Below are 23,421 nucleotides of genomic sequence, written 5' to 3'. Positions count from 1 at the left end.
AAACAGACTCACAGACTTAGTCAACAAACTTATGGTTACCAAAGGGAAAAGGTGGGGAGATAGGTAAATTAGAAGGTTGGGATTAACATATATACTCTATATAAAATCATGAACAAAGTCCTACTGTATAGGACAGGGAACTAAACTCAATACTCTGTAATAACCTAATCAGGAATTAATCCAGAAAAGAATAAATGTATACATATGTATAACCAAATCAGTTCGCTGTACACCTGAAACTAACACATCACAAATCAACTATACTCCAATATAAAATAAAATAAATTAATATTCTATCTCACCATAATATGACTTTTAAAAAGTCTGCTGTTACTGACAATATTGTGCCAAGCAGACTTATTCTGCACAAAGGTATTATTGACTGAGTGATGCTTTCTCCCTCCCACTTGTAGCAGTTTGTAGGTCTGTAACTTAGAAGTGTACTGCAAAGTCTACAGCGTCTGGTCATTCCAGATCTTTACTTCCTTCAAGCAGCACTGCTTTATCCAGTGCTCAGTCCCAGATCACACAGTGAAAGCGACAGGCAGCAAACTCAGGTTCTCAATGAAACCTTTTCTATATTTCCACAATATAAACAGAGTATGGAGTCACAGTTGAAAAACTTCAAGTTTGGACGCTGCTGTTTACTAGCAGAACGTCTTTGGGCATGCTACCTAATCTCTTTGAGCCTCAGGTTCACCATCTGTAAAAAGGAGATATAACACCGACCTCACAAGGTTGCAATGAGGGTTAGATGAGATAATACGTGTATAGTGCTTATCACAGTGCCTGGCACAAAGTCGGCAGCTGTTTCCATTAGCAAACAGTACAAAATTGCATCACCTCTTCCTATCACTTCTTAATATAGTCTTAATATTAGTTCCATTTTCCTCTTTTCTTCCTAGTAAATTGTTCTAGGGTTAGGCCTTCTCTGACACTAAAAAACTGGTTGTCAGTTAATGTTATGTTTAAAGAAATAAGTATGATTATTTTATTTTAGGTCAGATGTTACATAGGAAGATATACTTGAAAAAGATCCACAGATACTACAAATCTATAACCTAAGTTAAAACCGTTCCTGTGTATGTTTGTGTGAATATGTGTTGTGGAGGGGGTGTGGGAGTGGTGCCAGGGTTGACATGCTGTAGAAAATCAACAGCACAAATCACACATAGCTGGTATACCTAATTTTTCTCCATGTATGTTTTGCAGATTTGCTTTTTTTCCATATGAATTTGTTTAGCTTGTTGACTGCAGTCAGATAAATTGCCCCTTCCCCCTTCTCTTTGTCAACTGCTCTGCACATATAAGACTATGGTTTTCAATTTGAATATTGAAGAATCAAATTCCTGCCAAGAAAAGAAACTACAGACCATTGGATGTCAACATGGATGTTGAGGAACATTACTGTTGTTCCAGGAACTGAGGCTAAAGGGACAAATGCAAGCTTACCTTTTGAGATAAAAGGGAGCTCCAGTGATGAACAGACACAAGAGAAATCGAATAGAAGTGGAATCTGAAGAAATGAGTAACTACCTCTCAAAGACAGACGGCTAGTGCTTTCAAAAAAAAAAAAAAAAAAAAGCAAGTTTGACAAAACCAGACTTCCTTAGCTTTGAAAAAGACAAGTTACTTGGCATTCTAAAGTAAATTAAATGTTTCTCGCAACTTAATGCAGCTGGGCAGAAGTGGACACAAAGGCTTTTACTGAAAAGCCATTTTAAGAGAGGTTTGTTTGGAAATACTTTCTCATCACTCACTTTTGTCTTCCTTGCTGGAATTTCTCCACTCAAAGCTCGACAAACAAGTTGTCATTTCTTCGGCATTTATTACAGTATTAATCATACATGCAAACACACATACAAAGATAATGCATTAAAGACTTTGGGGAAAATACATTTTCTATATATATTTTAAATTATTTTAATCACTAATTGTGAAAAATTCAAATGAGTATCAATAATTTTGATTATTTAATTTCAATGTGTAAACATCATTGTTCAAAAATATAGTTTCAGCGAGGTTGTTATTATTGATACTATAACCCCCAAAGGGCTCATTTGCAAATTCAATGTCTTTCCTGAATCCAATAAATCACTGTAACAGTAATAAACCAGAGAGCAGACTCTGGAGAAGGGGCTCAGATGCCTGTGAGGTGTTGTTAACTGGTAACACGGAACATGGCCTTTGAAGACATATCAGATTAAATTAACTTGTTAAGAGATGCACAGAGTTCACAACTTGATTATCAAGCTGTCTGGTTCCCTCAAAACAATAGCCTTAATTTAAACCAACCATATAAACTTGTCTTCATTTGCAGTTCTTCCAATTATCAAGCAAAGAGTTTTAAATTGTTGATCACAGATTTAATCAGCCCATTCAGGCTATTATTTCAAGTTTGGATCTGCTGCCTGTTTTTACCAGAACAAAGTAAAAAGATACTATCAGTAACTTAAATGTGAAACCAATTCGTTTGCTTCTTTATTTAGGATAGTATAGAAATACTATTTTCTCCAGTATAAAATGGTAAGGAAGAAGCTGAAACTAGAAATCATAAATAAGAAATTAAAGGCAAATTCTTCATAGTCATTTTAGAATTATACTTAACAAACATTTCCCTTGCAGCGGAGGGGGGCATCTTTTAATCTAAGTTACTGCTGACTTTGTAGAGTGTGTCTTCTTGGCAGGAATATATTATTAAACCATTTTGATTTCTGTTGATGGAGTATTCTTAAATTCTTCTCAACAAGTCATGTTTGCACAGAATTTATAATGTAGCATTAAAAAAGCTGAAAAAAATTATTTACACATACATACCCACTCATATGTATGTATATATGTATCTATACATATATGTGTGTGTATACATATGTATGTGCATATATATATATGGGGCTTCCCTGGTGGCTCAGATGGTAAAGAAACTGACTGCAATGTGGGAGACCTGGGTTCAATCCCTGGGTTGGGAAGATCCCCTAGAGGAGGGCATGGCAACCTACTCCAGTATTCTTGCCTGGAGAATTCCATGGACAGAGGAGCCTAGTGGGCTACAGTCCATGGGGTCGCAAAGAGTCAGACACGACGGAGCAACTAAGCACACACACATACATACATAGTTTGGGAGTGGGGGGAAAAGGGATGGTAACTTTAGTATAATTTAATCCTCAGAATATGGTATTTATTTTAACCATCAATTCCCAGGCATTCCACTTAAGAAAATATGGCAAAATAAACACAGTTTGGCAAATGCTGATTTAGCTCATCAGTACCTTTACAGTAACTTCAAAGATTTAAGTTTTTCAACATGACACAAAATTTGCATCATTTTGTCTTCTCTCCAGAGTAAAAAGCATTTTCAGAATCTCAAAGCAGCAACCATTTCTTTTTGTCTAGAATCAGACATCACCCTAGACATCAAATACAAGGCTTACATTAGAGATATTCGTACCAATTATCATCAGCTTCTAAGAAAGGAAGAACAAAATACATCCTAGAAGAGAACTGGGAGAGTGATTAAAATGAGGGGAATTGAATCTGGACCCAAAGTTTATTTTTTAAATTACATATTAAAAAGTATAAAATCCACAAAAAACTAAAGTTGCCAGATACAACTTAGGGAAGCTGCTTACCATGTTAAAATTTCTAACTTGATGAAGGACTGACATTGAATCTGAGTCTAAAGGGAAATCACAGAGTAAAAGTCCATCCTTGGCAGTTATATTGGAATCATTATTTTTTATAGCTTTTACCACCTTCTCTTTCATTTTCATTGAGCCTGACTTATACAAAGATGTCAGTCACATTTTCACTAATTCAGTAGCACTGACTTGTCTCTAAAGCTACTTAAAAACAACCCTATCTATTATTTTGGCTGAGTTCCACTGTCTTGTTTTTGTCCAAACCTATCCCAGTTCTTTTACGATGGGCTTAATCCTGTACAAAGAGAATAAACACCAGAGCCCTTCACAGATTACTCAATCAGATTGCACAAATAATACTGTGCATATTAACCGAGACGCAAGGCAAGTAGGGTAGGCACTCAATATCTATTTGGTGACTTACAAACATTTCTCGTATTCTACATTTGAAGAGTAAAAGTAGGATGAAAGAGCGCTTCACCTCTGCCTCCCTGCCAGCCAGTAAGCACATTTCAGCCACTCCTACCCTAAAACAACAACAAACTCTTCCTTCCCTGGATCCTATTTCCTTGTTAAGTTTCAACATTTTTCATTCTTAATCAAGTGTCTCAAAAAAGCAATCATTACCACGTTCATTTCCCAATTTTTCATTTACTCCTCAACCCTCTGCAAACTGGTTTTGTGTCTTTAAAAAGTCACCCATAACATTTAAAATACCAAAACCAAATACCAAAATACCAAAACTCAACTTACATAATACCTTTGATATTGGTTGATATCACACTCTCCTTCTAAAAACTTTCTACTTTGCTTCTGTGGCACAAAGCAATTCCTCCTCTGATGCTCCCTTTGGGCTATGCCGGACCACTCCTAGGGGTAAGAGACTGACTCCAAGGCTTTACTCTGCTATGTCTCTGCATTTTAAAAAAGTTTCATACAACTTTGTTCTAGGCTTTTCTACGTAGCTGTTTCAGCAGCACTTTCACTCAACATCATTTCACACTCCTGACTCCTTATGCTTCATCCTCTGTTATTTCCCACCCTACTGTAGAACTTGAAACTCAATATTAAAAAAACTAAGATCATGGCATCCAGTTTCATTCACTTCATGTCAAACAGAAGGGTAAAAAGTGGAAAGTGACAGATTTTATTTTCTTGGGCTCTGAAATCACTGTGGACTATGACTGCATGCATGCAATTAAGGGACGTTTGCTCCTTGGAAGGAAAACTGACAAACCTAGACAGTGTATTCAAAAGCAGAGACATCACTTTGCCGACAAAGGGCCATCTAGTCAAAGCTATGGTTTTTCCAGTAGTCATGTATGGATAGGAGAATTGAACCATAAAGAAGGCTGAGTGCCAAAGAACTGATGCCTTTGAATTGTGGTGCTGGAGAAGACTCTTGAAAGTCCCTTGGACAGCAAGGAGATCAAACCAGTCAGTCCTAAAGGATATCAACCCTGAATGGTCATTGGAAGGACTGATGCTGAAGCTGAAGCTCTAATACTTTGGCCAGCTGATGTGAAGAGCTGACTCACTGGAAAAGACCCTGATGCTGGGAAAGATTGAAGGCAAAGCAGAAGGGGGCAGCAGAGGATGAGATGGTTAGATAGCATCACTGACTCAATTGACATGAGTTTGAGCAAACTCTGGGAGCTAGTGAAGGGCAGGGGAGCCTGGTGTGCTATAGTCCATGGAGTCATCAAGAGACGACACAACTTAGCAACTCAACAACAACAACAACTGTAGCACCATCCACCAGTCATTTGTTCTATCAAGATGATTGAGAGACTAATGTTGGCTTGACTGAAAAGGAAATAAATTTCTTCACTGATGGAAGAGGGAGGCCATAGGTCATGAGATGGTCCCCAAATAATGAAGACAATATGACTGGACAATGAAGAAATTAGTTTGTGTTTGTGAGGGTGGTATGGGGTTGTATTAAAAAGTGAGCGAAGAGCTGAAGGTACAATCTTTAGCCCAATATCTACTGGTGTGAAAGAGCGTACTTGCCTAGCTAGAACCAACTGCATTTTGTAGCTAGAGGAAATGTCATAACAACAATGAAAGCACCTAGCAGGGCACAGGCAATGGCACCCACTCCAGTACTCTTGCCTGGAAAATCCCATGGACGGAGGAGCCTGGTAGGCTGCAGTCCATAGCGTCGCGAAGAGTCGGACACGACGGGCGACTTCCCTTTCACTTTTCACTTTCATGCATTGGAGAAGGAAATGGCAACCCACTCCAGTGTTCTTGCCTGAAGAATCCCAGGGACGGGGGGAGCCTGGTGGGCTGCTGTCTATGGGGTCGCACAGAGTCGGACACGACTGAAGTGACTTAGCAGCAGCAGCAGCAGGGCACAGAGCATCTGGCTCCAGTAACTATTCGATAAATGTCAGCTGACTCTAAATAAACACCTATTATAGGACCTTTTTATTGGCTGTGAAAATGGGGGTTCAAATTTTATTCCTATATATAAACTCCTGCCTACAGATATTAAGATTTAAAAACTATAATACATTACTAGAGGCAAAGGTGGTAGTAAGCACTGCCACCCAAGAACTCCGGGCCTGCCAGCATAAGAAGGTGTCAAGGGAAGTTGCAAGCCTCTGACATCTCACATGCTTAAGTTTTATACCTAGCAAATCAGAAAGGGACCCTTCATGACACAAAAGCAATGGGTGTTGATTTTACTTTCTGACTTCTTATTGCCTCAGTTCTGTTCTGCTCTAGGAAGCTAAAAGTTTAATGACTCCGAAGTCTGGATGTGTCCTCCACAACACTCCCTCTACAGGGATTCAAGGAAATCAGCTTATTTTCACTTAAGAACAAACCAACCAGTCAACCTCTCATTTCAAGAGGCGTTTGCTTTGTTTTGTTTGAATTATTACCCGACATGAGGAACAATAGGAACCAGAGCTCCTCTCCTGAAACCGAGAGGACCAAGCTTTTGTTTTTCCTATGTCCAATTGTTGCAGGCTTCCTGAAATAAAATGGTGGCAATTCTTAGAACCAAGAAGCTTTCCTCACTTAGGAAAAATTCTGCCAATAGGAATACCAACATCTTAATTTTTCTTGGCCATTCAGTTCAGTTCAGTTCAGTCGCTCAGTCGTGTCCGACTCTTTGCAACCCCATGAATCACAGCACGCCAGGCCTCCCTGTCCATCACCAACTCCCGGAGTCCACTCAGACTCACGTCCATCGAGTCAGTGATGCCATCCAGCCATCTCATCCTCTGTCATCCCCTTCTCCTCCTGCCCCCAATCCCTCCCAGCATCAGAGTCTTTTCCAATGAGTCAACTCTTCGCATGAGGTGGCCAAAGTACTGGAGTTTCAGCTTCAGCATCAGTCCTTCCAATGAACACCCAGGACGGATCTCCTTTAGGATAGGGTCCCACAAAAATGAGGAATAAGTTATAGGGAATTACAAAAGCAAAAGACTAGTAAGTATAGCATCTCTTTCTTTCTTTCAATCTTCCTTCTTCATTCTAGAAGACAGTATGCCCTCACAGTCTCACTGCCTTCTGAGGGAAATAGTCATTCACAATCAACAAACTCACCAACTGAGGGTCTTATGTTCCGTGTATACCTTGAGGTTTTCAATGAAATTTGACAGATGTGTTACACAAGAGATCATTATATTTCTCAGACTTGAGAAAAGCTAGGATGATGTGTGAAATGAATGACAGATTGGGGTTTAGGCAGATGTAACACACCTTCTTCCATAGCTTCTTTTTATTCCTATTAATTTGCCAAGTATTTACAAAAAACCCCACAGGGCTAAAGTGAAAGAGGCAGCTAAGTGTCCATCAGCATATGAAAAGATAAAGAGGATGTGCTACACACACACACACACACACACACACACACATACACAATGGAATACTACTTAGCCATAAAAAAGAATGAAATAATGCCATTTGCAGCAACAGGGATGGCCCTAGAGATTATCACACTAAGTCAGACATAGAAAGACAAATATCATACAATATCACTTAAATGTGGAATTAAAAAAAATTATACAAATGTACTTATTTACAAAACACAAACAGACTCACAGACTTCAAAAACAAACTACTGGTCACCAAAGGTGGGAGTGAGGGATAGATTAGGACTTTGGGATTAATATGTACACACTACTATATATAGACTAGATCATATATATAGTAGGAATATATATAGATATCATGTATAGATCATATATCACTTTGCTGTATACAGAAAACTAACATACTGTAAATCAACTACACTGTAATAAAATTTAAAAATAAAAATAAATACATATACTGAAATACTACTCAGCAATGAACAAAGAATGAAATTTTGCCATTTGCAACAACATGAATGGACTTGGAGGACATTATGCTGGACATATGCTAAGTGAAACAAATCAGACAGAGAAAAATAATTATTGTATAATATCACTTATGTGTGGAAAATAAACTAGTGAATATAACAAAAAAGAGGCAGACTCACAGATACAAACTAGTTATTACCAGTGAGGGGAGGAGCAACAGAGGGGTGAGGGAGTGGAAGGCACAAAATATCAGGTATAAGAAAGACTCAAGGATGTACTGTACAACATAAAGAATATAGACAATATTTTATAGTAACTATAAATGGAATAGAACCTTTAAAATTGTATTAAAAAATTTAAAAGTAGCTGACATCCCAAATCAATGGCAAATTTTGTTTGCCCCAAACACACAAAACCATCACATCCTTGTTGCAGCTGAAAATCCTGAATAACTCACACTTAAATGGCCCACATCTTATTTTAACTACTCTAGCTACTAAAATGTTTATGATGAAACAGATGCTATAGGCAAAGTTATCCTGTGGCCTAAAAACATACATATTAGTGCTCTCTAAACAGCTTTAATGAACAGAATAAGAAATAGTTAAAACCTGTCACTCCAAAGATAGGGAAATATATGCAGATTCAGCCATCATTTTTTAGTTTTTATCATCATGAATAGAGTAATTCACGGAACATTTCTGTCAGTGATGGTATAACACTTTATTACAGTGCTTAATTTGTTTTACATCCCATTTAATAAATTGATTGCTAATTACACAACCATTAGATGTGTAAGCCTTTCTCTATTCTTAAGTTTTAAATATGGTATATCTGAAGAGGGAGATGAAACTCATTTACAGTGACAGAGTTTAGTTATCAACTCATTAGAACTAAGATTGTATTTTATTTCCAGAGCAGTAACTTAAGTTTAACATTTAAATGTCTGTGATGAAAAGCCTAATTTCATTTCATATTCTTAGTGTGGAGAAAACAGCAGTGCTTAAAGGCTCTGAAAGATGTCCACAGTAAAAGACCTTTGGGAATGAAGTCAACATGTCCAGTCATAAAAGGCTTCACGGCACTGGGAGAGAACTGGGGATGGGGGTGGATCCTTATGATCCTACTGGACACACAACAGTACCCTAGATGGCTATGTTGTACTCTCCCTAACAATGATTTAATTCAAAGGAATATGCACAAATTGTCCAGATTTCTAAAGCTGTTTCCAACCTCTTAATGGATTATACTCAGTACCTTATGTGAGTAAATCCTTTCTTCTCTAGTGCTGGGTTTAATTCTTATCAGTGAAAAGCGAAAGTGAAAGTCGCTCAGTCGTGTCCAGCTCTTTGCGACCCCATGGACTATACAGTCCATGGAATTCTCCAGGCCAGAATACTGGAGTGGGTAGCCTTTCCCTGCTCCAGGGGATCTTCCAACCCAGGGATGGAACCCAGGTCTCCCACATAGCAGGTGGATTCTTTTACCAGCTGAGACACAAGAGAAGCCCCAAAAAAGTAATTAGGAAGGCTCTATGACTATTGTCGTCTTTATTTGTGTAATCATTCCCATCAACAGGACTTTCTTGATAGCTCAGTGGTATAGAGTTGGACGCGACTGAGTGACTTTCACTTTTTCATCAACATCCTAGGTATATTTAACTTCCATCTTACACCTCCCATCCACAATTTTACAATTCATTTTAATGTGTGCCTTTGTTCACTGCAGAAAAAAAAAAAAGCCACTCACAGGTTTTTCTTCCAACATATGGTAAATGTGTACATTTACAACTTATTTAAAAATCAGTTTTATTCTTTCTTGATATGACCATTTTAGATTTGTAAAAACCAATTTTTAAATTTTTTACACTTACATTAAATTCATCCTATAATAATGTGAGCTTTTTTTCTACACATAAATTTTTTGACCATTCTTTTGCTGCTAGAAGCACCTCACATCCAGCCATCTCAAGATTTTTAGTTATTGTTGTTGTTTTTCTAAGATGTCCTCTTTTGACTTCTGTTCATAGGTACCATTGTTTCCTGTGTCTCATGGTCTATCAACATCACTTGGTAAAAACATAATACTTACATAAAGTGCATACCCTGAGAACTACAACAATATCATAGATGTTAAATCTTACAGCATTCCTACAGCAATGTCTCACTTCTTAGTTTGAAAAACAGACACACAACTGTCAGGGTACTTAAACAACATCATTCAATATGTCAGCAACCAAGTCCCTTGTATCTCTTGACTACCTTCCCTTCAAAAAAAAGAGGAAAAATCATTTTTGACCTGGTTTGAAATAAAATCTACTAAAACATTGACTTTTAAACTTTTAAACAACAGCAACAAATAATAAGAAACACAGTTCAACATCTTAAGTATATATATATGTATAGATCTGAAATAACAGTCTCATCAAAAATATTTAAATGTATTACCTGATATATTTTGATGTTTTCTTGCTACATATTCTATTCAATTTTGTTTAAAAGAAATGCTAGTCATAACTTCCTAAGTGGATTTCATTATGCACATGACTTGCTGCCCACCACTTGAAGACTGCACTGATAGAAAAAATAGACTTACCACATGACACACGGTAATGATATTAGCTCTGCTAATAGTTGGGTAAATCTTCATTAATTATGAGGCCACTAGTACAGACTACAGTAACTGAATCCGAACCAGCATGAAATATATTTGGGGATAACCCACAAAGAAAGGGTTTGCTAAACAAAACATGATGTCAAGAAGATGGAAGGGGTATTTAACCTCTTAGAACAAGATACCTCTAAGGTTTCTGGATCATTATTTAAACGCAGCCGTGTTGCTAACTATAAATGCATGTTAATATTCAGGTCATTGGGACATCTACTCAGAAGAACCTTGTTTGTTCTTAATCCAAAACATTTTATAAATCAGAATATTATATTGAATCTGAGCTTGAAAAATCTGAGTGTATCTTAACATTCAAATGCAAGAATTCTCAACAATAAAATCATGTTGTAATTTTTTGTTTAGTTCATCCAAGTCACTTTTTTGTTTATAAATGTGTTCGAGGTATCATCTAATAATAACAACAGTAACTGGTATACAGTTAATTTGTAGAGTGTTTTAAACTTCAGAAAACTCTTTTCATTTTGGAGCTGGTGATGACCAGCAATCTTTGGATTACTGAATATTTAAAAAGCATATAATGACATTTTCCAGACCCAAAAATGAAACTTAATATTTGGTGTGCTCTGCCTGTGACAGATGACTCAATCCCATGAAGAAATCCAGGTGCCTGGCCTATTACAATCGCCTGTTTTTCAGAGGCCGGGCCCACCCCTGCCATTCCCCTACCAAATTTGGAAGATATGGAAGGAAATTTCAAGGTAAAAGACTAAGCCAAGTTCTGAAGTGGGGGTGTCCCAGAACCCCCTTACATGGAGGTATCTATTAAACAACTTAGAGCAGATGTTTACCCTTTATAAACATTTAACATTTTTGCAAAATGAAGGCTTAAGAAGCTAAGGGAGTGAAGGACAGGCCAGGAAGTCAGGGATTCCTGGATGTGAACCTAATCTTGGGCCTATTCTGCTTTTGCTCTAAATCAATGCCAAATGCTTCACACCTCAGCTGCTTTATAGCAGGCAAGAATTATACTTGTGACGAAACTGTTTCCTGAGAATGTCTTAGGTTAAATGGTCACTATTACAGCCCTCAAAGATACTTCCTTTCACAAGAGGTGAAGCATTCTTCATACATATTATTTACCTTCTTTATATTAGGAAACTGAAACAGAATATTGGTGTCCTGCTTAACTGACCTTGAAAAGAGATCATTCTTCCCATCCCTAAATGCCTGTCCACTTCACAATGAATTGGTTATCCAACCAGTTAGGAAATTCAATCCTGTGATCTTAAAGGTTTTTAAGGGCACTGTAACACCTGTGAGTTGACCATTTCGGCAGCTAATCCTGGGCCAGCTCAGGGCCCTCATCTTTCTCTGTCTTCTCTCCATGGGTCATCAACCTGCAGGAAATGCCCTCCTCATCCACGTCTTGATTGGGTACCCTCTTGGGAAAGTCACTTGGTCCTGGTCATGAAAAAAAGGTCCATTTTTCACACCACAAAGCAGCACCTCCATATCTGGCTCTGCTTGCACTGCTTTGGGCTCTTCAAAAGGCAGACTGTGTTTTCACTTTCTCCCCCCCACTTCATGATAAAAGCGTCCTGGTCCCTTCGTGGCATCTAATGAATGGTCCTCTCTCCCTGGATTTGGACCGTTGGCCTTTCCGACCAGTCATTAACTGGCAGGAAATGCCCTTCTCAGCAATCACTATTGTGTAAATAGAGCTATAAACTTTTGAATGCCCCTGCAACCCCAGACCCTAAAGCTGCACGTGGTGGGGGGGTGGTGAGCAGATCTTTATTGTAAAAGCACTGCCTTCCAAATTAAACTCAAACCACATGATACAGTTCATAAAATATACAAAATATACAGTCCAGTGACAGATTTACCGTGGCCCTACATAATAAAGCCAAAAAAAAAAAAAATCATCTCTATACGGAAAACACTGCTACTTTTGACCCAAATAGCCCCCAAACAGGAAGCGAAAAGCAAATAGGCAGCTGTGGCCTCACTAAGTTATGAAGGAGACCAGAGCAAACGGCATTTCCTGTCATTGCTTGTCACTATTTCTCAGTGCCTCTGTTGGAACTGTTTTCATAGATGGCTAAAAATATTATGGAAATTTCTTTGGGGATAAGATGGAAGGCAATGAAGGGAGCTGTTAGATGATCTAGACTTGAAAGTGAAAAATGTAACTTTTACCAAAAAATTTCCTTAGGACTGGTCACACAACCAGTCACTTGAACTTCTGCATTTTAATGAATACAGGAATAACAGACCACATGAGAAAAAGTAAAAAGTAAAAGTGTTCAGGATCAGACATTAGATAACCTAGATGTTTCCTGTTAATTTCAGGTCAGTTTTCAGAACAATTTGCATGCACCTGATGAGTAAAGAGAGAACTGCAGACTATAATACCCCAGAGAAGAGGAACTAGCGTCTTCAATTTGGTTTCTCTCTCCCTCTGTCTCTCACCAGCCCACAATATGACCTGTGTAACCTCAAAGTATGTGCAGGTATGAGAGGTCTCTAAGGGAATCACATTTTAGATCCTTCACTATTGTCAACACACACTTCACACCATATGGAGGGATTCCTGTCTTTTTTCTAGAACTGTGAAATGCCAAGCCCTATGTCACATTTCTGTAGCCTCTCAACTTCTCAATCACCAAAGATCTTTGGAGGGGAAGTTTAACTGGAAAGTACAAGCGTTTTGCTCTCATGTTATTGCTACACTGAAGCTCTCGGGATGTCCAAATGAATCCCCCAGCAAAACCAGGTTTATCAAAGAAAGAGGATTACTAAACGGTAGCAGGGCAGCTAGTTGGCCAAAGTTCTGCCAAACTCTTTCTCCGAAAAAAGGCCTTCCCTTGGGGAGACACTGTGAGTGTGATCCCAGCCCAGACCCTGGCTTCAGAAAGCCGGCAGAACACTTATAGACAGTCCCTTCCCGTGGCTGTGGTCAGTGCTACAGGCATTTATAAAAGATCAGACTACCCAGCACCTCCTCTACCCCCATGGTTTTCTACATTTTGAAGCTCTTAGACATAAAAAGTGACCCTATAATCTGTATATTTTTCACCTCATACTTCTGGGTGAGCTAAGAAGGTTTTCTTCATGCTATCCAATCACTTAGGAAAGATGCTGACATCAACAACTTGAGAGTTTAAATTTTGCTCAAAATCACCTCTGAAAAGAATCCACTCCTCTTCTCTGGGAGCCTCACTGATAACAGATAGCAAGGACGGGGGGACACATCAATGTGTTTGTTCTTTAATAAAAACTTGGGCTATTTATGGAGTGCCTGCATTTCGGTGGACAGTAGGGTGCTGAGAAGGAATGTGATCTCTGCCAGCGTGTCACGCATCTAGTTGAGTGTGTTTGTATATATTTTAAATAGAACTTGGAAAAACCACTACAGAGTACATGGATCCAATCATAATAAAGCAACCACCCTAACATTATGTGAAAATCTCATTTTCTCAGTTTGTAAAGCAAAAAAAAGTGAGAAATTACACTATGGGACATATGTCCAAATTAATATACATGGTACTTTTCTTCTGCTTTGTTTTCCAGCGTGAAGGCTGAAGACTAAAAACAAAAGTTGAAATGCAAGCTCTCTGGTTCTTCCACTCTCTTGGTTTCTGCTAACAGGCCAACTGCCCCCTGCCAAATAAAAACACAGCCCCTTGTCTGGTTTCTTCATGCTGCTATATAAGGAGAGACTGCAAAAGCTGTACCTAAAGCCTCATGGTCCTCTGGGCACAAAAGATGATTGTGGTGGATCTGAAATGGCAGCTCGTCTCTTCCACTGGGTGGACTTTGCTTTCTGGATACAGTAAAAAGAGGCGCTATTCACACCTGTATCTTGGTAAATAAAAACCTATGCAAATTCACCCTCTAAATGGGCAATCAGTGTTTTGAGTGAAAATGAGACAGCTCTCAGTGCCCTTTTGGGGTTTTGTCTGACTTCATCACTTTCTAAACTATACATGACACGAGGCATCTGAGTCACGGTATTTCTGATTTTGTTCCTTTTTTTTTTTTTTAACCTGGTAAAACGGTTTGAAGGACTGTTTCTACACAACTTCTGGTTGCGGACTGATTTCTCTGGGATGTGCTAGGGATACACTAAATGCAAATACAGGTGACGGGAAAAGAGCAGCTGGCTTTCAGGCTACTCCTTGAGGCCTCAGCCCAAAGGCTGCCATTGCCTGCTTTTCCCTGGACTTGTGGCAGAGCTGCTACCATGGCGTCAAGCACGATATCCTGTTTGTTGTTGTTGATAATTTTTTGTCAATAAAAAATAGATAACACTACCTGAAATCACAGAAAGGCTGTTCATAAAATAAAACAACAAGTTAGAAAGAATATTCTCCCATTTACTTAACCAAGTTTTACTGAGAGCCCTCCCTGTAGCTCAAATGGTAAAGAATCTGCCTGCAACTCAGGAGACCAGGGTTTGATCCCTAGGTTGGGAAGATCTCCTAGAGAAGAGAATGGCAACCCACTCTAGTATCCTTGCCTGGAGAATCCCATGGACGGAGGAGCCTGGGGAGCTATAGTCTGTGGGGTTGCAAAGAGCTGGACACAATTGATTGACTAACACTAGTACCAGCTACTATGTCCAGGCACTGGGGATATAAAGGAGACCCAGGAACTTGCCTAATAAGGAGTTACTCATACTTCACTTTCACTTTTCACTTTCATGCTTTGGAAGAGGAAATGGCAACCCACTCCAGTGTTCTTGCCTGGAAAATCCCAGGGACAGAGGAGCCTGGTGGGCTACCATCTATGGGGTCACACAAAGTCGGACACGACTGAAGCGACTTAGCAGCAGCAGCAGCATACATTCAAGGAAACCTGAATAAGCCTTAAGAAAGTAGTCTCAAATTTCCACACCAGTTGCAGGCGATGCCAAGGAGCTCAAGATTCAAAAAAACTGGTGGGACAATTTTAAGTTAATTTGAGTAATCCACATTGGACAACAAGATGAAGCAAACTGCCGGTCTCTAGGATGCTCCTACGGCCTTAAGGAGATCACACAGCCTGTCAGAAGTCCAGTGCCAATCTCCTGCAATTCTGCCCAGACTGCCTTTCTCAACTGGAGGCCCTTTCCTTCTGGGCCCTTCAAGTTCATCCACTGTGTCGTCATAAAACTGACCTCTGTCTAATGTTAAAAACAAATCACTCCTTCTACTCATGAGCCAATGTAATGCTGATTAAAAAAAGGCCCTAAGAGTAGACATAATATTTTAAATAGCATGCCTAATTGATTTCTAAATCTCTATTAATCAGTCTCCTTTTTTTCCCTTAACACTTTGGTCTCATGGCTATCATGAAGAGTTCTGGGGTTACTATGCTTGAGTTCCTTGAAAAGGATCATATACATATAGAAGGAGAAAAAAATATATATATGTATGTGTGTGTGACATGTATGTGAATATATAACATACATGTTATATATACTGTACATGTTATATACATTCACATGTATATTAACTTACATGTATACACCCCTACACACACACATACTTAAATCAAGCTTTCTCATTTCTGCTTCCTCTTGAGTTCTAATCAACATATTCTAATTAACTTACTGGAGTTCAACATACAGAGCCTTGGAGAGACATAGTGTAATGCAAACATTTACTATAGTTTATTGTGAAGTTTTTTTCTTTCATTCTTAGAATTGGAGGAGTGCTGTAAAAATAGGTATTTTTCTATAATCATCTGGGAATAAATCAATGCATGGTTGTATAAACTGTCCTAAGATGAAGACTATTTTGTACACTGTGCACATGCGTGTGCTTCTATGTGCCCAGACAACCTGGGCGTACCTTTATTTCGCAAATAAAAATAAGGTCCTTCTTTCCAGTTGTATTATTTCCCCATCCCTCTTTTCTTTTTTTCTTTTTTTCCCCATAGTCGCTCAACTTAATACCAAGGAGAAGTAAATTATGGTTTTATCTTGTGTATTTATTAGAAGGATCTGGGGCAAAAAACTTTTCTGACCCCTTTTAGGTCAAAGGGATAGCATTAACACCTGATAATGTAATTGATAACTTATTTATCCTAATTCTCAAAGTTGTCTTTCCAACACTGTCATCTGGCTGTCTTCAAGCAATATATAACCATTCAGGAAGAGCAGGATGCTTCAGAACCAGGTTCCATAAGATCTAAAAGCCTACATTAATATGGCTCTATTTGCTTTCTTTTGGGTCATAATTTGTGTTTGTTTTGGGTTGGTCAGCAATTAAAGGTACTTGCTCCCAGTTTATTCTCTTAGAGGGAAAGGGCCCACATCATTTCATCTGAGGCACAGGTTTCCTTTTATTTTTGAATTGAGAGCTCTGTCACATGGACCGAGGGACAGAAAAACCCCCCAAAAGAAACAAAACTTCTGAATTATACTCTCCTGACATCACATACATTTATAAAGGGAGAAAAATCCATCTGTTGACCCTACTACACTGTTATAAGAAAACTCAACCATATGGAGCACCTTGACAAAGTCAAGGTGTACGTAGCCTGCATGCTCTTTCAGACACTTGAGAGCTGTAACATGGCAGTGATCATTATCTAACTTTAATTACGGGATCAAATTACTTGTCAAACATGGACTGTAACTTATTCTTGTCTGCTAGGCCCCAATCTCTGTTTGTAATCCTATCAGACAGTTTGATTTATTTCAAAACAGAACAACTCTGCCACCTTCCTGAAAGGACTGTGCTATTAATAAGCAGGATAAATGTGCAGTTTTCAGAAGGAAAATCTTCATCACATTAGGAGTTTTTACTCTTTTCTTCCCTTCCCTTCCCTCTCACATATAAAGACATCTGGGGAGAGACAAAACTGTACCTCCAGCTACACAGTAAGCATCTGCACAGCAGCCCAGACACGGCCACTGTTCCAAGCACGTGCAGTACTGTACAGCCTCCAAAGGCAAGACCTTTCTTTCCCCAGGCTGCTGTGATTACTTTTTCATATGGCAGAGCTGGGTAGATAATAGTACACCTACCGGTCAGAATGATGAATTACACAGGAGCCTAGCAGTGCAGTGAGAAGCGAGGGAACCCATTTGAGGCAAATGCAATGCAGGAAATGAAGGGAAAGAATGTTCTAAATGACTTCAAATGTTGAGGTTCTAGCCAGGGCACAAAAAGCAAACTATCTTCTGTTTAAATTAAAAGCTGAGCACAAAATCTGCTCCTCTGTGAGTTTACCAACTACTCATTTTTCTTTTTAACTCAACATGTATTAAGCACCTAATTTGTGCCAAGCATTGCTTAGGTAGGTGCAGGAGATTACCAAAGAGAATTCGGATACCAGCTCAGAATCATAGGTGTTATCCCCCATAAAAGGCACCTGTTGTGAAACGCGTGGGCTGAACAGTTGAGGGGAATCATTAAAGCAGCAAAGGAAATTGGAGAAATGAAGTACCTAAGAGGTAAGAAACAGAGTGAAACATGCAGTCACTACCTCTAGCCCAGCACCATATCAATTCTCTCTCAAAATATTTTTTTTTTCTGACAAACTCCTTTGCTTATATTTTCATACAAGGTCTCCAATCTCATCAGTCTAGAAAGCCACTGAATGTGTAACTGACAAAATGTCTTCTAATGTCTGACACTAGTTCAGCTTGTCTATTCTGTCCCCAAGGTTTAGCCCTCCACCCCATGCCACCCCCACTCTTTTAAGGATACATTTGCCCAAAGTCATTCAGCAACAAGGCAGGATGTGAGGAAGCAAAGCTTCATGAGCTGGAGTCTAAGGATGTAATCACTAAAAGCTAGAGAAGGTCCTTTGTGTCATCGCTGCTCTCTTGCACAAATGCAGGTATCTATTTCTCTACCTGCAAGAGGAACTCTCCTTTTCGATGTGAAGTGATGAACTTCCCTGAACACTTCTGCCACCAATAATCTGAAAAATGGATTATACAGTAAATTCCACTGCAAACAGTGAAGTTCTTTCTAGGCACACCACAGCACCTAGACAGGAAAACTGCAGCATTTCGCACAGGTGCAAAACAATCTCTTCACCCCCACCACTCCTGGGGGAGCTTGCTTATTTTAATAACAGGAGAATCTGCCAGCCAAGTTGCTCCTATTGCTTTGGGAGAAGTCAAAAGTGGACAGAGGTAGAAGAATATCACCTGGGTTATGGGTAGAAGCCCTTTTAGGCTATGTTCAGGGAAGTTTCAACAAATATGAAAGCATTTCCCTGAAGTATTACACATTGAGAAACATTTCAAAAACAACTTTTAACAGTATTTAAACATTAAGGACTAGATTTCTCATAGGCAAAATGGAAAAATGTGATTATAACCAGAAAAATCCGAGGGCGCTGGTAAGCTCCATGGTCAATATGCCTTTCATCGGAGGGGAAAAACCTCAGGTGAACTGTATTAAACACTAACGTGTGGTCATTAGTACAGCTAGTTCAACAGTCCAGTTTCCAACCATTATACCAGTAACTACCCAAAGACTTATCAAGGGGTCAACACAGTGAAAAATTAGCAATTATTTCAAAATTAAATCTTGCAAGTTTTGTTTTAATTGGTGTTTTCTCGTCAATTAACCTGTGGCATTATGCTGTGAGGATTCATACCCAATTCAAAAACACCAGCAATTTAGGAACATCTGAAAAGAAGAACTTTTGGAAAACATGCTATCTTAATTACAGCAACAATAAATTCACCCTCACTGTTGTATTAAGCTCTACCAACTAAGGGTCAGCAGACAGAAAAACACACAGTAGGTCTTCTAACGATAAAACTACACAACTGAATCACCCGAATGTTAACTTGGGTTGCTGGTCTATTTAATTTCATTTTCTGACCGTAAAAGCTTATCGTGTGAACGCTAAAAATGAACGTTCTCTTTTCAAGAGTCTCCTGAAATTTACCTTCAGTCCCTTTCGGATGCCGATAGTAAAAGCAAGCTGCCTCAATGTGTTGTTCTGCAGCGGGAAGAGAGACCAGACCGCGCACCAGGAAAGCCAGGGCACTGCCCACGTTACCGCACTGCCCCGGGAACGTGAGCGGCTAGAAGCACTTGCGGATGGTATGCCATACAAGAAGTTCCTTTCAATAACAAAATAGGCATTATATATGCCATACAGATATACAAAGGAAGGAGAAAAAAGGAAGCAGAAAAAGAAGAAAGATTAAAGCCCCTAACGTTAACAAACTTGTAGGACTACTTTTCCTTCTACTTGCCATTTTGAAAAATAAAAGTTTAAAAAGCATTCGATTTCGCCGGCGCCCTAGAAAGGCAGCCACGCTCGGCAACCCCAACTCCTCGCCGGCCTTACCTTCTGCTGCTAGCGCGAACCCAGGGGCTAAGGGGTCCCGCTCTCAGCGGCGGCGGTGGCGGGGACAGTGGCACATGCCATCTGTTAGCGACAGAAGCAAAAGCCGCGCTGGGCTAGGTGGCCCCGATGCGGGGAGAGCCTCTAGCACGGGTGGCTACCCAATGCCGCCATTTTAAAGCGAGGCTCCTGAAATCATTAGATATAAGCAAATTAAAGCCCGCCCCACCTACAGAACTTCGGGGCTGGGACGGGCAACCCGGCTTCGAGTCGGCCGCGGTGGGGTAGAAATTGTCAAGTGAGAGACGCACACAGGGACTCCGGGACAGAGGCGACATCCCTCCGACCCCCTCCCCCCTCGCCGCCACCCCCCGGGCTCGGGCGAGCCTCCTTGCGAGTCCAGAGACCTGAGGATTTTCTTTTTCTCCACTACTCCGGGACCCTTTCCTGGGGCCCGCCGGCGGGATGGGGGACAGTGGGGGCCCGGGGGCGGCCCTCCCCGCGCCTCCCGAGCGCTTGGTTTAGTCCACTTGGAGCACACCTCGCGCTCCCGGCTCCCCGGCGGCAGGCGGGCGGGCGCGGGGCTCCGGGCCCGGCGAGCGGCTGCCATGGCAACCCGGGACCAAACCCCGCCCGGCCGCAGCCAAAGGCGTGCCCTCCGCCGGCCGGCCGGCCGGCCGGTCGGTCCTCGGCAGCGCCCGCCGACCCGGCGGCCCTCGCGGTGCCCCGCGCCCGGCACACGCGCGGCGCGCCGAGGGCACGGCGCCGGCAAGGGGACTCCCGGCGCCCCAGCGGCAACTCCCGCCCAACTCCGGCGGGCTGGGAAGCGGCGCGCTGCCCCGCCCGGCCAGGTAGCGCGGCGCGCCCCGCACCGGCCCCACCGCCGCCGCCGACCTCACCTGGCCCGGCGCGCGCGGCTCCCAGCTCCGGACGCGGCGGGAATCCAGCGGCGTGCAGCCCCCGACTTCGCGCCCAGCCCGGGACTCTCGGTCCTCCGCCTCCCTCGCTGCTCCCGGAGAGCGCCAAAAAGTAGCGCTCCAGATCCCGCTCGCTCCGAGTGTTGGCACTGTGTTCCTGTAGCGATGTGTATATTCTTTGAGTCTTTCTTTAGCTCACGGGTCTCGTGGAGCGGAGCGCGGGCTTTATTCTCAGGGGGTGTGGCGCCTCTTCCCCCAGCCCGCCAGCCCAGCCCCCACTTCAAGGGCTTTTTGCCATTTCATTATTAAGGGAAGGGGCTGGGGCAGCAAATCATAACGCTCAGGTTTTGCAAAAGCGAGAACAGAACTTACACACTGCCCCAGAGGGGATGGGGGTGGGGGGGTGGGGGGGGGGGAGGGAGGCAGCAAAGTTTGTAGAGCTGCAGGAACTGAAGTGCCAATGAGAAATGCAGTGCGGTTCGAAGCTGGACGCTTCTAGACACTCTGGATATAAGATGAAATAGGTAATTCCAAAAATGACCTTAGTCAATAAATACGTCGGCCCACTGAAGACAAAATACATATATATTTATATACTCACCAACACTCATCAGCTGCCTTCCTGAGTCCTCTCTTTTCTATAAATTCTTTATTTCCCTTTAAAACCCTGATCTCAGAAAGGGAAATGTTGGTCTGTACGAATAGCTCCCCTCTTTAACGGAGTTTGAAGGGGAGGAGGAGCCCTAAGGTAGAGTTCTAGATACTTTTGAATGACAAGTGGACAAAGCAAATGCAATTATATATTTTGATTTTTTCAAAAAATGTACATCTGGATAGCTAAATTACAAGTTTCTTTTTAATGCAAGTGTGATAGGAACACCAGCTGTTCCTTAACTGGAGCCCAATGGTAATCAATGCATGCTTTTTATTTAATCTTAGGAGGACAATTGTAGTCTGAAACACACGTATATGCAGGATGCTCCGTGACAAGCTCATAGCAATTCATGGGCTGCTCTCCTGCCATGAACTGCTTCACCCCAGTAACAGAGTTCCACGTGCCCTGCAGAAAGTGCAGAAACGTCACAGGAGGTATTCAAGCAGCAGTTAAATCGAAGAGTGGGGTGAATTCTCAGGCTAATTACATTTTTAAAAATTCTACCGGACTGATCTAAATAGAATTCTCCAGCTAATATTAGGCAAGAAATCAATCTCTGTTAAATGTGAGATAATAGGAGCAGGATCATAATGGTTGGAAGAACACTGGCACAAACTGTCCTTTAAATAATTGAGAAAAACCCTCTGTGGCATTTGACAAGCATTGTGAAAGTTATCAGGACAACAGGCAGGGGTGATGTCTGATAGGTTTGTAATACTGAGTAGAATCCTAAGCATGAGTCAAACAAAAGGCAGGAGTTTCTAGTTATTTGAAAAGAAGGAGAGGGGGAAAAAAGAGACTAATTCCTAGCCACCTTTCTGCACCTCCCTTCCAACTTACCAAATGACCTGCCCTACTCTAAAAGTCAAATTTGGCTGATGTATAGGAAGTGGCTTTTGCAGTCCAGAGACTAAAAGTAGGAGGTGTTGGCTACCGCAGTAGGCTGGAGAGAAGGGCAAGGCTGAATTATATAACTCTATACCCAATGATCTAACAAATGAGGAACTGTTATCACAGCAAGTCAACAAAGGACTCTTTATACTAAACGTAACTTGGGTCAACACCAGTTCCCTTACCTCTGCCCACCATTGCAAACCACATCTCCTATGGGACACTGGCTTTCCCTAATTCCACACAAGCTGGCTTGATTTTATTGTTCCTTCATGGCTGAAATAATTGTTTTATCATAAATTTCAGGTCACAAATAGGACAGCTTGGTTGTTCTCTGGGTAGCACAGCTTCAACACTGTCTCTTGCTGGACATTTCTGACTGGTGAAAGTTGCAAATGAGACTTCATTATTCTCTATTCTCCACACTGAAGGGAAGAAAAACCTTATAAACAAATTTGAGCCTGGTAAACTGTCCTCCTTGTATCCAGGCTGGTGTGACAAATGAAGGTAGGCAAATTTCCATGCTAAGGGTTCATTAGGGAGTGTTTTCAAAAGCGGTAGGAAATTGCTGTCCCCTTCCCTCAGCATTTTAAAAGGGTCCATTTACTCTCAGGGGGTAGACTCACCTTGGAATTACTTTCCAATTTAGTAGAGTGGGTAGAGCTAGACAACATTTTCTTTTATTTTCTTTTCCTTAGGCATGATTGGAGGGGACGACCCAGGAAAAATTAAGTTGTATACTCACTGATCCACTAGATGAGTTCTTAATGTATGTACATTATAGTCTCTGAATACTTAACACTTCTTTTCCCCTTGCATTTTGGGCTAGTCTCAGAACCACTAGTCCTAATGGATCTTCACTCTCCCTCCGTCAGTCAAATAGAGGTGGGTAACCAAACATTTAAACACACTTAGGGAACATACTCTCCGTATTCTCACATACAGATGTAAAAGCTAAGACTGGAGGTAAGGATGTAGAAGCCTCTCAAGTGGCGTGTTCTTCCAATAAATCTAATTAACTTTGACTGATACAGGAAAGAATTCTAAAAGTTATGTAGTGGTTTAGTAACAAAAGGATTATTGTA

At 40.9% G+C, this 23,421-nt stretch overlaps 1 protein-coding gene across 11 annotated transcripts in view; it reads right to left on the bottom strand.

The window, feature by feature from the left end:
* MBNL3 (muscleblind like splicing regulator 3) overlaps positions 1-20,920 on the bottom strand; it is a 120,857-nt gene extending 99,937 nt beyond the window's left edge. For 6 of the 11 annotated variants that reach the window (XM_070366667.1, XM_070366669.1, XM_070366668.1 and 3 more), the window contains exon 1: positions 19,877-20,121. The gene's annotated coding sequence lies outside the window, so the exon portion shown is untranslated. Of the gene's footprint in view, positions 1-19,876; positions 20,126-20,772 lie in introns of those variants that run through there. The other 5 variants (XM_070366664.1, XM_070366665.1, XM_070366671.1 and 2 more) reach the window with 3 other exon arrangements.
* Positions 20,921-23,421: the final 2,501 nt, after the last annotated feature.

The sequence above is a fragment of the Bos mutus genome, chromosome X, assembly GCF_027580195.1.
Source record: "Bos mutus isolate GX-2022 chromosome X, NWIPB_WYAK_1.1, whole genome shotgun sequence".
Taxonomy (NCBI): domain Eukaryota; kingdom Metazoa; phylum Chordata; class Mammalia; order Artiodactyla; family Bovidae; genus Bos; species Bos mutus.
Note: the sequence above shows the minus strand (reverse complement) of the source record. Positions and strands in the feature narration are given on the sequence as shown.